This window comes from Pleurodeles waltl, chromosome 5 (genome assembly GCF_031143425.1).
Source record: "Pleurodeles waltl isolate 20211129_DDA chromosome 5, aPleWal1.hap1.20221129, whole genome shotgun sequence".
NCBI lineage: Eukaryota > Metazoa > Chordata > Amphibia > Caudata > Salamandridae > Pleurodeles > Pleurodeles waltl.
Genome location: NC_090444.1, coordinates 1173900185 through 1173914849, shown reverse-complemented (window position 1 = coordinate 1173914849; position 14665 = coordinate 1173900185).

Here is a 14665-nt window from a genome sequence, read left to right as displayed (position 1 = left end):
ATCCTCAGAAACATTTCCCTCTTTCTAAGTGTCCTGCAGAATGCAGGACACTTACAAAAGCAGAACGAACAAGGATAAATAAAGAGAATCATTCCTGTTGTGTGTCCCCTGAGAAGATGTAGCCTTTTAATGCATTCCCAGTAGTGGCGTAACAAACCTTGAGGGGGCCCCTCTGCAATATTCATAAAGGCTCCCCTCCACGCAGGGCCAGCTTTAGCACTTGTCGTGCCTGGTGCAACAGTCTTTTTTGGCACCCCACATTACCTCCTTCTCCATGAATTCCCTTACTACCACTCTCGAACAGTGCCCCCCACCTCTTCATAGCCCCTTTCCGACATACATTTCAGTTTATTTTTTTAAACGCTACTCATAGTTCACTCACAGTTCTGTGATCTGCATGGTAAATGTTCTTTGCAGCAGGCACATTATTCCTCTGCGCTACTTTATGCTGAGTATAAACTGCCGCTAGACAAAATTCGGATCTCTGACCAGAAGTAACATTAATCACAAGAGACATTTTTATTGTCTGAAAACTGATGGATGCACAAGCAAGTTTACTTGGTTCTAAAACCATAAGTTAATTTTAAAACACATCACCCGCACCAAAGTCAGTGTCAGGGGCGGCTGCATCAGTCGCGCAGACCTAAAGCCTGCCCTGCCCCCACGCTCCGGGCCCAGTCAGGAACTCTCTGTGCAGGGGCTCCCCTTCTGTGGCCAATGCCTGAGCTCAGGCCCCCTTGCACCATGGGGGCTATTGTTATACCACTGATTCCCAGGTTTACTAGTGTTGGTAAATCTGGAATTGCACCAAAATCCATGGGGTGGATGCATGGGAACACCCATGCTCCACCCATGGAACACCACCCTGGGGCAGGTTAACACAAGGCAGAGATTTGTGCTGCCTTACATTACTCCAGATTTATCAAGTCATTCAGGGCCACAAAAGGTGGCCTTGTGTGGCTTAAAAATCTGTTTTGTGTCGCCCTTGCACCCCCTTGGGTGGTGCTCATGCGATGGAAAACCATGATAAATAATATGACCATAAATCATCATGCAGTAACAGTCCAGAAACAAGCTATCCCTCAATGGCTCATTGACTTTATGCTTGCCTTTGACCCTGAACAGCGCTCTGCTGCCTTTTGCTAGGTTTGCACTATAACAAATACCACAAACATAGTTAAAAAATAGGTCACATACACTGAGTACGAATTCTGAGGAAGTAAAATTTTGATTGAAGCAGCAGTAAATACTGACAGCATAAAAATGGGAGCCTCAGTGTGCTGGATGGGTATTTTTATTCGAGGAGTATCAAAGTGCTATGGGGACTAAAAATGACAAAAGCTTATACCATGTTTATTAAATAAAAGTGTAATGAGGAATTTGATTATTTCCTAATGTAGCCGACACACTTGAAACAGATGCGCATACTGGGTAGATTATTTGTGCACAGCCTGCAACTGTTTTAAGAATAAAACAAATAACAAGGTTGTGAAATAAGGAAACATCTTGGATTCTCATGAAACCACACTTATAATGTAGTAAGGAGTGTGGAAGTAATAATATCTTGGATCACGACAGTGAGCAAATATAGAAAGCAGAGCTTCTGTTATGAGACAATTACTTTGCAAAATTCAACAATCTTCCAGTGCAGTCCTAAAATTTACTGATTTTCTTATGTACTGCCACATGAATTGCACCTCTTTATTCATATTGTTATAGCAGTGTGATAAGAAAAAGATGTATGGATAGAATATACATTAGCTTTAGAACCTATATTTGATTAATAATATGCAATGCTGTTATAACTGAAGTAGGCCTACCCGATCTTTGGGCAAGGCTAGTGCGATGCCCTTGGGAGGTCTCGGAGAGGCTGGGGTAGGGAAGCAGATATTACCACCATGCACACCAGGGTGGCTCGTCAAGTAGGACATTCAGACACCACTTGTGCTCCTAATTTCTGTTAGAAGTTGGGATTCTGGTTAGCAGAGGTATGTGCCCTGTCCAAGCAGGAAGCACAGTCCTACTCGGGGTAAGTCAGATACACACTAAGGCCCTGATTTAAACATTTTGGTGCAAAACTGCACCAACTCAGTTTTGCACCAAAAAGTTTAGCACTGGCTTGCACCATTTCTGTGCACCAGCCGGGCACCATATTTATGGAATGGTGCAAGCCTGTGCAAAGGGTATGCTAGCGGTAAAAGAAAATGACTTTAGTTGGGTTGGGCTGGCAGTATGGAAGAAGGGGTTTTTGCACCAAAAAATGACGTTAGGGAGGTTAGAGTCCAAAAAATGACTCTAACCTTCCTAGAGTCATTTTCTGATGCAAAACCATCCATACCACATGACTCCTGTCAAATAAAAGACAAGAGTCATGCCCAAAACCCCAATGGCCAGCACGGGGGACCAGGGTCCCCTGGGCACGGCCAATGCACCCAATGCCATGTAGGGGGACCCATTTCAGGGCCCCCAAAGGCACTTTAAAACATAAAATAAAATACTTACCTGTACTTACCTGTACTTACCTTGGATGGGGACCCCCATCCTACGTTGTCCCTCTGGTGTGGGTGGGGGTGTCCCTGGGTACTGGGGAGGGCACCTGTGGACTTATACCCTGGTGTTCCACCATGGAAATAGGCCCACAGGTCCCCTAACACCTGCCCTGACCCAGGCATTACAAAATGGGGCAAAGCAAGCTTTGCACAATTTTTTGACCCCTTCTGTGCACAATTTTTGCATGGGAGTATAAATATGGCGTTAAGGCCATAGAGTAATTTTTTGCACGGGAACACCTACGTTGCATCTCATTAAGGCAAGGTAGGTTTCCACTTCCACAAAATGACTGTAACTCCATAAATTTGGTGCTAGACAGGTCTAGCACCAAAGTATAAATATGGAGTTACTTTTGCACCGAATTAGAGTAAAAAAAATGACGCTAATTCGGTGCAAACAGATTATAAATATGGTGCTAAAAGTTAACCTGTGCTCACCCTCGGGTAGCTTGGCTCAGAGCAGTCAAGCTTAACTTTAGAGGTAATGTGTAATGTATTTGTCCGTGCAACACTTAAAATAGTAAAACAGATAAAACACCGCACAAATATAATCCACTCCAGGTTAGACAAATAGAGCTTTATTTTATGAACAAAATAAGACCAAAATAACAAAAATCCAATAAGTAGAAACTAAGAAATGAATTTTAAAATAATATCTGCAAATATAGGCCCTCATCACGACCCTGGGGGTGGGTGATAAAGTGACGGTAATACCGCCAACAGGCTGGTGGTAACTACCCCCAAATTATGATCATGGCGGAAAGATCTCCAAAAGACAGCCAATGTACCACACCGACCACCAGGGCGGAAACAACAGCCACCACAGCGGTAACCACCTACATCCAGGCGGAAGTCAAAGTTCCGCCCACCAGATTACAACAACACAATCCGCCACCTTTTCCGGGGCGGTACCAACGACATCAAAAGCCTGGCGGAAACATTGCACAGAAGTGAAAGGACTCACCATTGGAGACACAGGGAAGGACCACGCCGCCATGGAACCTGAACTGCATGTATTTCCGATGATATTCTATGTTCTGCTGCACCACGAACACCAACACCCGCATAGACGACGAGGGTGAGTACAGCCGTCTAGCACACAAGGGAGGGGGGAGGAAAACGAGAGTGACACACACATGCACATACACACCCCACACACACACCATACACACAACCAGCTGCACAAGAAAACTATTTATCCCCCTAAATCGGAAGAATAATGCAAGCTCAAAACAAATTTACCAAAGTGAGTGTAATAATATCAACACAGTTAAAAAATAATAAGTTAGCCAATGTAACAGATGTTTACAAATGTACAGAACAAGGGACACTGCTCAGTCCTCAGTTTGCGTGGGCCACATGGCCACAGGCCTAAGTCCAAGGCCCCACTTGTCACCTGCATCAACACGGAGAGAACACTGCGGGGGCATCTGTTGGCAAATAGGCTGGCACCCCAGGGGGAGGGGGGCACCTCAGCCGGGAGTGGGAACAAGACCACTGGTTTTGGAGGGGGCAACATGCCCTGTGCTTTGTCTGGGGAGTGATTGGCCACAGTCTCTCAGGTGGGTGAATACCCCACTGGTTCTGGAGGGGGCAACATGCCCTGTGCTTGGTCCTGGGAGTACAAGGCCACAGTCGCTCAAGTGGGTGACATGCCCATTGGTTCTGGAGGGGGCAACATTCCCTGTGCTTGGTCCTGGGGAGTGATAGGCCACAGTCTCTTGAGTGGGTGTCTTGACCACTGGTTCTGGAGGGGGCAACATGCCCTGTGCTTGGTCCTGGGGAGTGATAGGCCACAGTCTCTTGAGTGGGTGACTTGCCCACTGGTTCTGGAGGGGACAGGCCGCACAGTAGCTCATGGAGGCAGGATTACGTTGCGTCAGCTGGTGGTGACGGCTGCACTGTGGTGGTGGTGGGAGTCTCCTGCACATACCCTGCACCCTCGGATGGATGCGCTGTGGTGGTGCTTGTGGTGGTGGGAGGTTCCTGCACATCCCCTGCACCCTCGATTGGATGCACTGTGGTGGTGGGAGGCTCCTGTACATCCCCTGCACCCTCGGATGGATGCACAACCATGGTTGGTGGTGGGGGCTCCGTGACAGGTGCTGGTGCAGGGTCCTTGCCCTTTTTGCCTGCTGGTGAAGGCTCCTTGCCCTTTTGGGTGGCAGGTGCAGGCTCCTTGCCCTTTTTACATGCTGCTGCAGGCTGCTTGCCCTTCTTGCCCGCTGGTGCAGGCCCCTTGCCCTTCTTGCCTGCTGGTGCAGGATCCTTGCCCTTTCGGGTGGCAGGTGCAGGCTCCTTGCCCTTTTGGGTGGCAGGTGCAGGCTCCTTGCCCTTCTTGCCTTCCAGTGCAGGCTCCTTCCCCTTTAGGCCCTTCAGTAAATGTGGCCTGGATTCCTTTCCACCACGAGTAGGAATGGGAGTGGAGGATGAGGGAGTGGTTGTTGGAGGAGTTTGTCTGCTGGATTTGGGTGCAGGTGCATGGGCTGTATGCTGTTGTGAGGTGGATGGCTGTTGGGTGTCTGAGTGCTTGTGTAATTTGGGAGAGGGGGACAGACACAGTGGGAGTGGAGACAGGGGACGTGTGCATGGATGTTGTGGAGGTGTCTGCCAGTGAGGTGTGTGTTCTGCTTGGTGTGGTGATGATGCTGGTAGTGGATGATGATGTAGTGCATGCAGGTGTGAGTGTGGACGTGGTTGGAAGGGAGGTGGTGGAGGGGGAGGTGGGGGAGACAGTGGAAATAGTGGATGTTGCAGTGTCAGCAAATGAATGGTGTTTGTGTGAGTGCCTGTGAAATGAAGTGTGGTGCTTGTGTTTGCCTGTGACACTCTTAGGTGTTGTCTTGTGTGCATGCTCGGCTGAATGTGTGCCTGGGATGGGTTGGGGTTGAGGAGAATGGGACTGGGGGGGTGGAAGTTAGAGGGGGGACGGTAGAAACAGGGACAATGGCTGCCATCAGAGAGGAGGCCATAGACTGAATCAATCTCTGTTGGGCCGCTAATCCAGTGTGAATGCCCTCCAGGAATGCATTAGATTGTTGCATCTGGGCTGCCAGCCCCTGGATGGCATTCACAATGGTTGACTGCCCTACAGAGATGGATCTCAGGAGGTCAATAGCATCCTCACTCAGGGCAGCAGGGCTAACTGGGGCAGGGCCTGGGGCAAAGGAGATACACACCCTCTTGGGTGAGCGGGCACGGGCAACTCGTTGAGGGGCTGCTGGGAGGGCAGTGCTGGTACGGGGGTGGTGGCTGTACCTGTAGCTGGGATGGTTCCCGAGGTGTCCGCCACCAACAGGGAGATTCGATCGGAGGAGGTATCTGTGTCTGAAGTGTCCCCTCCAGTCTCCGCAGTGGTGCTCCCCTCACCCTCTGTACCACTGGTGTCCTCAGCATCGGTGGACTCTGCCTCCTTGGTCCTGTGGGATGCAGCTCCCTCCGTCATCGGTGCCTCTAATACTCCGCCAGATGATGCTAAAGCACATAAGGACAGGATGACAAAACAAAAAAGGGAGAGAGAGAGACAAATGTTACACAGGGTCAATGGCTGCCCAAACACCACCGTTGGCGTACACAGCACCCTCACACACAGGGAACAGGCCTATGCACTATCCATTGCACCACCACTGATATTGGTAGCCACCAAGGCATGAGAAGGGGCACACTCTGCCAACTACAGCACACCTAGGACCCATGCAGCCCTGACCAGTAGTGGATGCTTACATGCTAGGTAGGCAGTATTATCCCTTCAGATCCCTAGCCACAAGAGGACCTATGCTGCTATGTCAGGCCTGGCCTAGGAGCTCCCACTGACACACATCCACCACCCGGATACCACCCCACCAGGCGTAAGTTATAATGATAGCCACTGTACTCACCCCCTTGTGGCTGCTGTGATGCCCTCAAGTGCCCATCCAGCTCTATGTAGGCCACTGCCAGTATGCAGGCCATCAGGGGGGTCAGAGTTTGACGGGCACCCCTTCCTCATTGGGAGGCCATCCCCAGCTGGTCCTCTGCGGTCTTCCATGCCCAAAGTCTTAGGTCCTCCCACCGTTTGCAACAGTGGGTGCTCCGCCTGCCATAGACCCCCAGGGTCCACATCTCCTTGGCGATGGCACGCCATATACCCTTCTTTTGATGGGTGCTGACCAGCAGAGGCAATACACACAGGAACACACCATTATACAAACAGTCCAGCCAGTTCCACACATGGCCCACCATACCCATTCCCAACACCATTGGCACACACATAGCCCAGCACACAAGCTGTACGCCGCAAAGAGGACATCCACCCCCCCTTTACATGAGGCCTTCACGCACACCACTCCATGCCACATGCATCGTGCCCACAGTGTACTCACCTGTTGGTCTGGAGGCCCATAAAGCAGACCATACTGGGGTAGGACCCCATCCACCAGTCACTCCAACTCCTCCGAAGTAAAGGCTGGGGCCCTTTCCCCTGTCACATGGGCCATGGTAGGTTCCAGGCACAGGTCACAGCAGCACATGCAGTGTAGGTCCTCTCCTGTGGAAGGTCAGGTAGCAAGTGAGGAATCAGCTAGAAAATGGCGGTCACGTCCGCGGCGGTGCATACCATCACCGCCGGCGTAGATCACCATTGGCCACTGTACCCCATAGGGGCATATATTAACTAATGAGGAGTTGCACGGCAGTTCCCGACCGCCTCCCACCACGGCGCACAACGTCAGCGGAATTACCTCACTTCCACCTGTCCCTCCACCCAGGACAGGCGGACGCCATTTCAGTGGGGGGGGGGCAGCCCTATGGATTAATGCGCGTCACAGGAGAAATAGGCCCATCCTGGACAAATCACACTGACACATTACAAGTTAACAGATTGCAAACTATTGTTGAGGCTCCAATGTTCAGTTTGTGACAGCCGCCTCACTCTTGTGTCCTTTCGATACCTACCACTGCAGATGAATAGGAGATGGAGACATACCCCGTATACAGACCCCTAGTGGACTTGGCAACACTGGAGGACAGGCACATTATCCTCACCTGTAGACTTGACAGGGCCACAATCACAGAGCTGTGTGCCCAATTGGAGCCTGACCTGATATCTGTTATCCGTCATTCCACTGGGATTCCCCCTCTTGTGAAAGTACTATTTATACTCCATTTCCTGGCAACTGGTTCTTTCCAAGTGACAGTGGGCTTGGCAGCAGGAATGTCACAGCCAATGTTCTCAAACGTGCTGAGAAGAATCTTGTCTGCCTTGATAAAAGACATGTGCAGCTACATTGTTTTCCCCCAGGTTGAGGATTTGGCCACAGTGAAGGCCGAGTTTTATGCAATGGGACATATCCCCAAAATTGTTGGTGCGATTGATGGAACACATATTTAATTTGTACCCCCAGGCAGAATTGACAGGTGTTCAGGAATCATGAGAGTTTCCACTCATGAATGTGCAGATGGTGTGCTTGGCGGCCCAGTACATCTCCCACGTCAATGCTAAGTATCCTGGGTCAGCGCATGATGCCTTTGTCCTGAGAAATAGCAGCATCCCAAATGTGATGACCTAACTACAGAGGCACAGGGTGTGGCTAATATGTGAGCCCTGGTTCCCACCCAGTATATGTTGGTGTATGGGTATGGTGTTGGTCATATAGGATAGTGTGTGGCTAAATGTTGTCTCTCAATATTTTCAGGTGACTCTGGTTACCCAGACCTATCATGGCTGCTGACCCCTGTGACGAATGCCAGGACAAGCGCAGAAGAATGTCATAATGAGGCACATGGGCGAACCAGAAGGATCATTGAAAGGACCTTTGGCCTCCTGAAGGCCAGGTTCCGGGGCCTCCATCTAACAGGTGGATCCCTGTGCTACTCACCCAAGAAGGTCTGCCAGATAGTGGTGGCATGCTGCATGTTGCACAACCTGGCCCTCAAACAAACATGTGCCTTTTCTGCAGGAGGAGGAGACTGGAGATGCCCGTGTGGCAACAGTAGACCCTGTGGACAGTGAGGATGAGGAGGCAGAGGATGAGGATGAGGACAACAAAACATCAGTTATTCGACAATACTTCCAATGACACAAACAGGTAGGACAGTGTCATGTTACATTTCAATGACCTTGGTTGTAATCTGTGTGGGAATGGCATGCTGATTTTTCCCACTTCTATGCCCACTTACTGTTCCCTATGGCAATTAATTTTGCAGATGACTTGACAAATACTCCTGGTGTGATCACTACCGCCAGCTACAGGTCATTAATCTATGCTCATTCTATGTACAGTTCATTTTCAATGTTTGTACCTGTTTCAATCACTGCATTTTTCATATACATGACATACTCCAAATGGATTTTTCTCAAAGGGTGTTTATTTAAGTGCTAACATATAGGGGGAAAGTGCAATGGGATGGGGTGATGATGGAGGAAAGTCCAGGGTATTGTTCCAGTCTGTTTGTAGCACAGGTACATTGTCCACAGGGACATAGGAAGGGGAGCAATGGCAGTTCAAGGTGGACAGGATGACTGAGTGGGACACAAGGGGGACAATCAGGAGAGTCTCATTTCCTGGCGGGGGTCTTGGCAAGTGTCTCTGGCTTCTGTTTGGATCGCAGGGAACATTGTAGGGTGGTTCACCTTCTGCAGGTGGAGGGGTGCTGGTGGCCTGTGAGTCCTGTGGTGGAGCTTCCTGGCCACTAGCGGCAGCGGAAGTGGAGGGCTGTTCAGATATCTGGCTAGTGGCAGGGGCCGGCTGGTGTGAGACTGCCTCCCTCATAATGTTGACTATGTCTGCAGCACCCCTGCTATGGAGATCAAGGTGTTGTTGATGGCCTGCGAGTCCTCCCTGATCCCCTGGTACTGTCCCTCCTGAAGCCTCCTGTTCTCCTGCACATTGTCCAGGATCTGGCTCATCGTGTCCTGGGAATGTTGATAGGCTACCAGGATATCAGAGAGTGCCTCCTGGAGAGTCAGTTCACTGGGCCTTTCCTCCCCCTGGAGTACATCAGTCCTCCCAGTTTCCATGTTGGCCTGTGCCTCTGTCCCCTGAACGGTGTGCCCACTGACCCCAGGTCCCTGATTGTCTTTGGGGCGAGCTGTGGCCTGGGGTCCCTGTAGAGGTGGACACACTGCTGATTGACGTGTCCTAGGAACAGAGGTGGGGGTACGCTGGGTGGGTACTGTGGTGGCGTTTCAAGATGGGGGAGGCTTGGTGGTGGTGTGTGACTGGGCCTGGGTGACCGGCTGTCCAGTGGTCCCTGGTGGGCCAGGTGGGTCATCCAGATCCTTAAGACCAGAGTTGCTGTCATCACTGTGGGTGTCTTCAGTTGGGGGACTGGATAGTGCTGGCACCTCCTCTCTGCTGACATTGGCTGGGGTACCTTTGGGAATGTAAATGATGTGTTATGGTTTATGTGTCTGACATATTGTACATCTATGGCTTCCCCTCTATGGTTGGATTTACCCTGCTAGCTTCCACTTGTGTATGTTATTGTATGGTGGGATTGTTAAGTCTCTCTGATATGCATGCTTTAGTGATGAGTGTCCATGTAAGGCTGTGAGGGGTGTCCAGGCATTGGTACAGCATGCAGGGCTTGGCATTGGGATGAGTGAGATGTGATGGTGGGGAGGGAAGTAGTGAAGTGATGGGAGTGATGGGAGTGAGGGTGATGGTATGTGATGGCATGCAGGTAGGGGGGTGGTAATAGTAGAGAGTTGACTTACCAGAGTCCAGTCCTCCTCCGACTCCGGCAGGCCCTCAGGATGCAGTATTGCCAAGACTTGCTCCTCCCATGCTGTGAGTTGTGGGGGAGGATGTGGGGGGTCCACCGCCAGTCCTCTGTATAGCAGCTGGTGGTCGTTCCACCTCTTCCTGGTGTAATCCCTAGTTCCGGGGTGCTCTCCCATGTCGTTGTCCCTGTCCACGATTCTTCGCCATAGCTCCATCTTCCTAGCTATAGATATCTGCTGCACCTGTGCTCCAAATATCTGTGGCTTTACCCTGACAATTTCCTCCACCATGACCCTTAACTCCTCCTCTGTGAAATGGGGGTGTCTTTGTGGTGCCATGGGTGTTATGTGAGGTGTGTTAGTGAGGGTGTGTTGGGTAATGTGCTGGGGTGTGTGATGTGGAGTGCGTAAGTGGTGTATAGGTGTGAGTGGTGTGTGTATGTAGTTGTGTCAGTGGTCTTGGTGGCAATGCTTTGTATTCGTAAGGGGTTGTGGGTACTGTGGGTGTGTGTTTTATAGTGGTGTGCGTGTGTGGTGTGTGTATTGGTGTCAGTTGTGTGTTGTTTGAATTGTACAATGTGGTGTTGTTTTGTCTGTGGGTGTCCATTGTGAGCGCGGTGGTATGTATCGCCAATGGTTTACCGCCATTGAATGTCCACTGTGGTGATTCGTGGGTCATAATGTGGTGGGCGTTGTTCTGTTGGCGTAACGGTGTGGGTTTTGATATCACCACTTTATCACTGACCTTTGGTCTGGTGGATTTTTGTATGTGGCAGTATTCTGTCGGATTGGTGTGTGTGTGTGTCATAATATGGTGAACAGATATCTGCTGCCACAGCGGTAAGTTGGTGACCGTCAGCGTGGCGGTAAGTGGGATTTACAGCCAATGTCATAATGAGGGCCATGGTGCTTAAAAGCTTAAAGCAACAAATAGGACTATATGGGTAAATCCAAAAGTTTAGGCTGACCGCTGTGGAACGTGGGCTGGCTACAGGGACCAACCTTGTCCTGCTGAAAAAGTACCTTGTGTGGAGGGTTGCATCAATGTCGAAGATCTGATGCGAGGAGCGGAATGGACAATGCGAAGGTGATGCATCGGTTCCGATCCATGCAGTCAGGAATGTGTCGTCATCGAGCCGCGCAGTCCTTGATGTGATGTTCTCGAGCATTGGTGCGGGGTCAAACCCTTTGCAATGAAGGATGTGCATCTGTGTTGATCCCCACATCTGGTGATGTGAAGGCGATGCATCAGGACAGAGGGCAAAACATCAAATCCAAGCTGTGCAGTTGGTCTTGTGACGTCCATGTCCTCAGAGGCAGCATCAATGCATCGGCATTGAGGAGAGATGTGGGAGTTCTGATCAGCGCAGTGAAGGTGATGGGTGGATGTCTGAAGAAACATCTGCAGAACCCACTTACAAGGGCCCAAGACTGAATTGGCACAATGTGGCATGGTCAAACTCACAGCTGGCAGAGTACAGAAGCTGTAGCAGATTAGAGTGAAGTCTTTGATGTCCCTGAGACTTCAGAACTGGAGGCAAGCCCTTGGAGTCACTTTGATTCTGGGGATGTAGAGATGCAAGTCCAGATATTCTCACTCTTAGGCAAGGAGGGCAACAGATAGAAGGCAGCAGAGTAAAGCGGGGTCCAGCAAAGTACAGAAGAGTGATAGTCCCTTCAGCAGTACAGCAGTCCTTCTTCCTGGCAGAATGACGTCGGGTCCAGGAGTGTACTGATTTGGTAGGGTCAGAAGTCCAGTTCCTGTACCCGGGGTGCCTTGAAGTGGGGGAGACTTCAAAGAGAGGCCTTTGAAGTGCACAAAGTCTCTGGCCTTCCTGCCGGACCTGCACACCTATGGTCCCTTTGTGTTTGGCTGTCTGGAGGGAATGCACAAGAGCCTAGCTGTCATCCATCAGACGTACTCACAGACAGGCAGAAGTCACCAGATGACGTAAAGTAAGAAAATGCCAAATTTCTAAAAGTAGCATTTTCAGAATTACAATTTAAAACCCGACTTCACCAGAAGTTGTGATTTTAAATTGTGATTCCGGATACACCAAATTTGGGGGTTCCACTTCTTCCCAATCGGACATTACACTTATAAAACGTAATAAGGCATTCCTAATGGTAACCTATGAGAGAGATAGGACTTGCAGTACTGAAAAACATATTTAAGGGGTTTTCACTACCTGGACATGTAAAACCTAAAAGTAAATGCCCAACTTTTGAAATACACTGCACCCTGCCCTGGGGATGTATTCGGCCTACCTCAAGGGTGAGTTATATTAATTAAAAGGGAAGGTTTGGCTCTTGCAAGAGGGTTAACATCACAGTTTAAAACTGCACACCCAGCCTCTTCAGTGGTAGGCCTGAGACATGTTTAAAGGGATACTAAAGAGGGTGGCACAATCAGTGCTGCAGGCCCACTAAAAGCATTTAATTTACAGGCCCTGGGCACATGTTGTGTACTTTACTAGGGACTTGTAAGTAAATTAAATATGCTAAATGTGGATAAGCCAGTGTTACCATGTTTTCAGCAGAGAGCACATGCACTTTAGCACTTACTAGCATTGGTAAAGTGTCTAGAGTCCTAAAGTCATCAAAAACAAATTCAGCAAAAAGTAGAGGGAAAACCCAAACAGTCTGATGATGACCCTGCAGAAAGGGCCAGGTCCAACACAAACCTACCTCCAGTCTAAAGCGAGGGTAGACTAATCAATACTTTGATGGGCTTCCCTACTTAGGTGACAAAACGTGGACAATAGGCCACTACTGCAGGGGCACTTGTCAGTTTTACACATCTCTGAATTCAGTTGGACCCTTCTATCCATACTCCTCTGAACCACTGAACTGACCCATGGGGACCCTTCTCCTCATCTGTGGACACCCTCTGTGCAGCACCAAACCTTTGTTTGCTTACAGATTCATCCCAGTAGGCAGACGGTACCACCATAGCCAAAAAAGTGATGTGGCCCATTCCATCCCTAGGGTCAGACTTCTGTTCCCATCCCAAGGAAAACTCTGTCACAAGGACAACAACCAGCAGAGGCCATTAACAGCTGTCAGTGTCAACAACCAGGCCATCCAGGAGTCTATGACATCTGTGGTTTCTCAGAGTGGGAGGAAGTAACCTCAGATGCCTTGCACACTTTTTTCACTCTATCTCCCACTAGTTCAGGGTTGATACCCCTGTGCTATCTTAGTGGTTTACATGCTAGTGATGATTCATACTGAATGCACTAGGTCGTTCCATGATAACCATTCCTGTGATCGCTCAATGGTCTGATCATTACCTAAATTGCATCTCAGTAGTGCTCAGTGGGGGTGCAGTCCAACTGGCTTTCTGTCTTGGGATGGCATATTGATGAAAATCTTGGTGTCAGGGATCCAGAAAGCCTATATCTGGGCTGTGTTCTGGATAGAAAATCCGAAAAAGTATCACCATTGATTATATATTGACACCTCTTTGTAAATTGCAATGGTGGCATTGGAGTTAACTAGTGCCTGCTCTCCCCAGTGTTTTCTCTAACTAGAATTATCTCTTTTTTTCGTTAAAGCAGCACCGCTCAATTTCATGGGAACAGTTTTTTAAAACAAATATTTACCATTTGTGACTGTGAACGCAGAGACTGAAGACACATACATTACTGTCACCTGCCAGATTCATGTTCATTAGGCAGGTCATTTTGTGTTGCCTTATGGATCGACAATTTGTGCAGTGACCTATTAATGCAAAGGTCGCATCGCAAATTGCACTCCCCTTCACAAACCAGTCAGTGTGCAAATCCCTAATCTGAATATTACATCAGGCCCGTAGTTCCTAGAGGTGTTTAGTACCTCACAATCTTACTTTCATGGACCCTAATGAAGTAATATCGCCATCAGTGTCTATTAATGTGCGTATTAATCCGCATTCTTTGTGAATTAGAAGAATTCAAAATTATAGTAAGATGTATTGGCTCTGCCAGTGATTTCTTAAAAATGTGTTTAAGTCGACAACCCCATTGAGAAGTTCTGCTCACCTGCTGCAGAGTGACATGACTTTGAAAACTCATCCGTCGGGCCAATTAATAACATAATATCAAAACGTGGAATTCAAAATATGTCTGCCTACAGTAGGTGAACTCTAACTCCTAGGTGCATATTTTGAGACTAGGGGAGAGAGAAAGAAACAGATTGATAAAGAGAAAGGAAAAGATTGAGAGAAAAAGAGAGAGGGAGAAAGAAACTAGGGAGAGAATTGTGGAATTTTTTTAAAAGTCTGAACATACCTTTAGGATGACAGACCAGCAGACTTTTGAGAAACTGAAATTCGAAATCCAAAAAGTAAACTATTAGGCTAAGAGAGCCCACTGTCATGTTTGGTGAAAACAGAGATGGGGGAAGGATAAATGATTATATGATTTTAGACCTG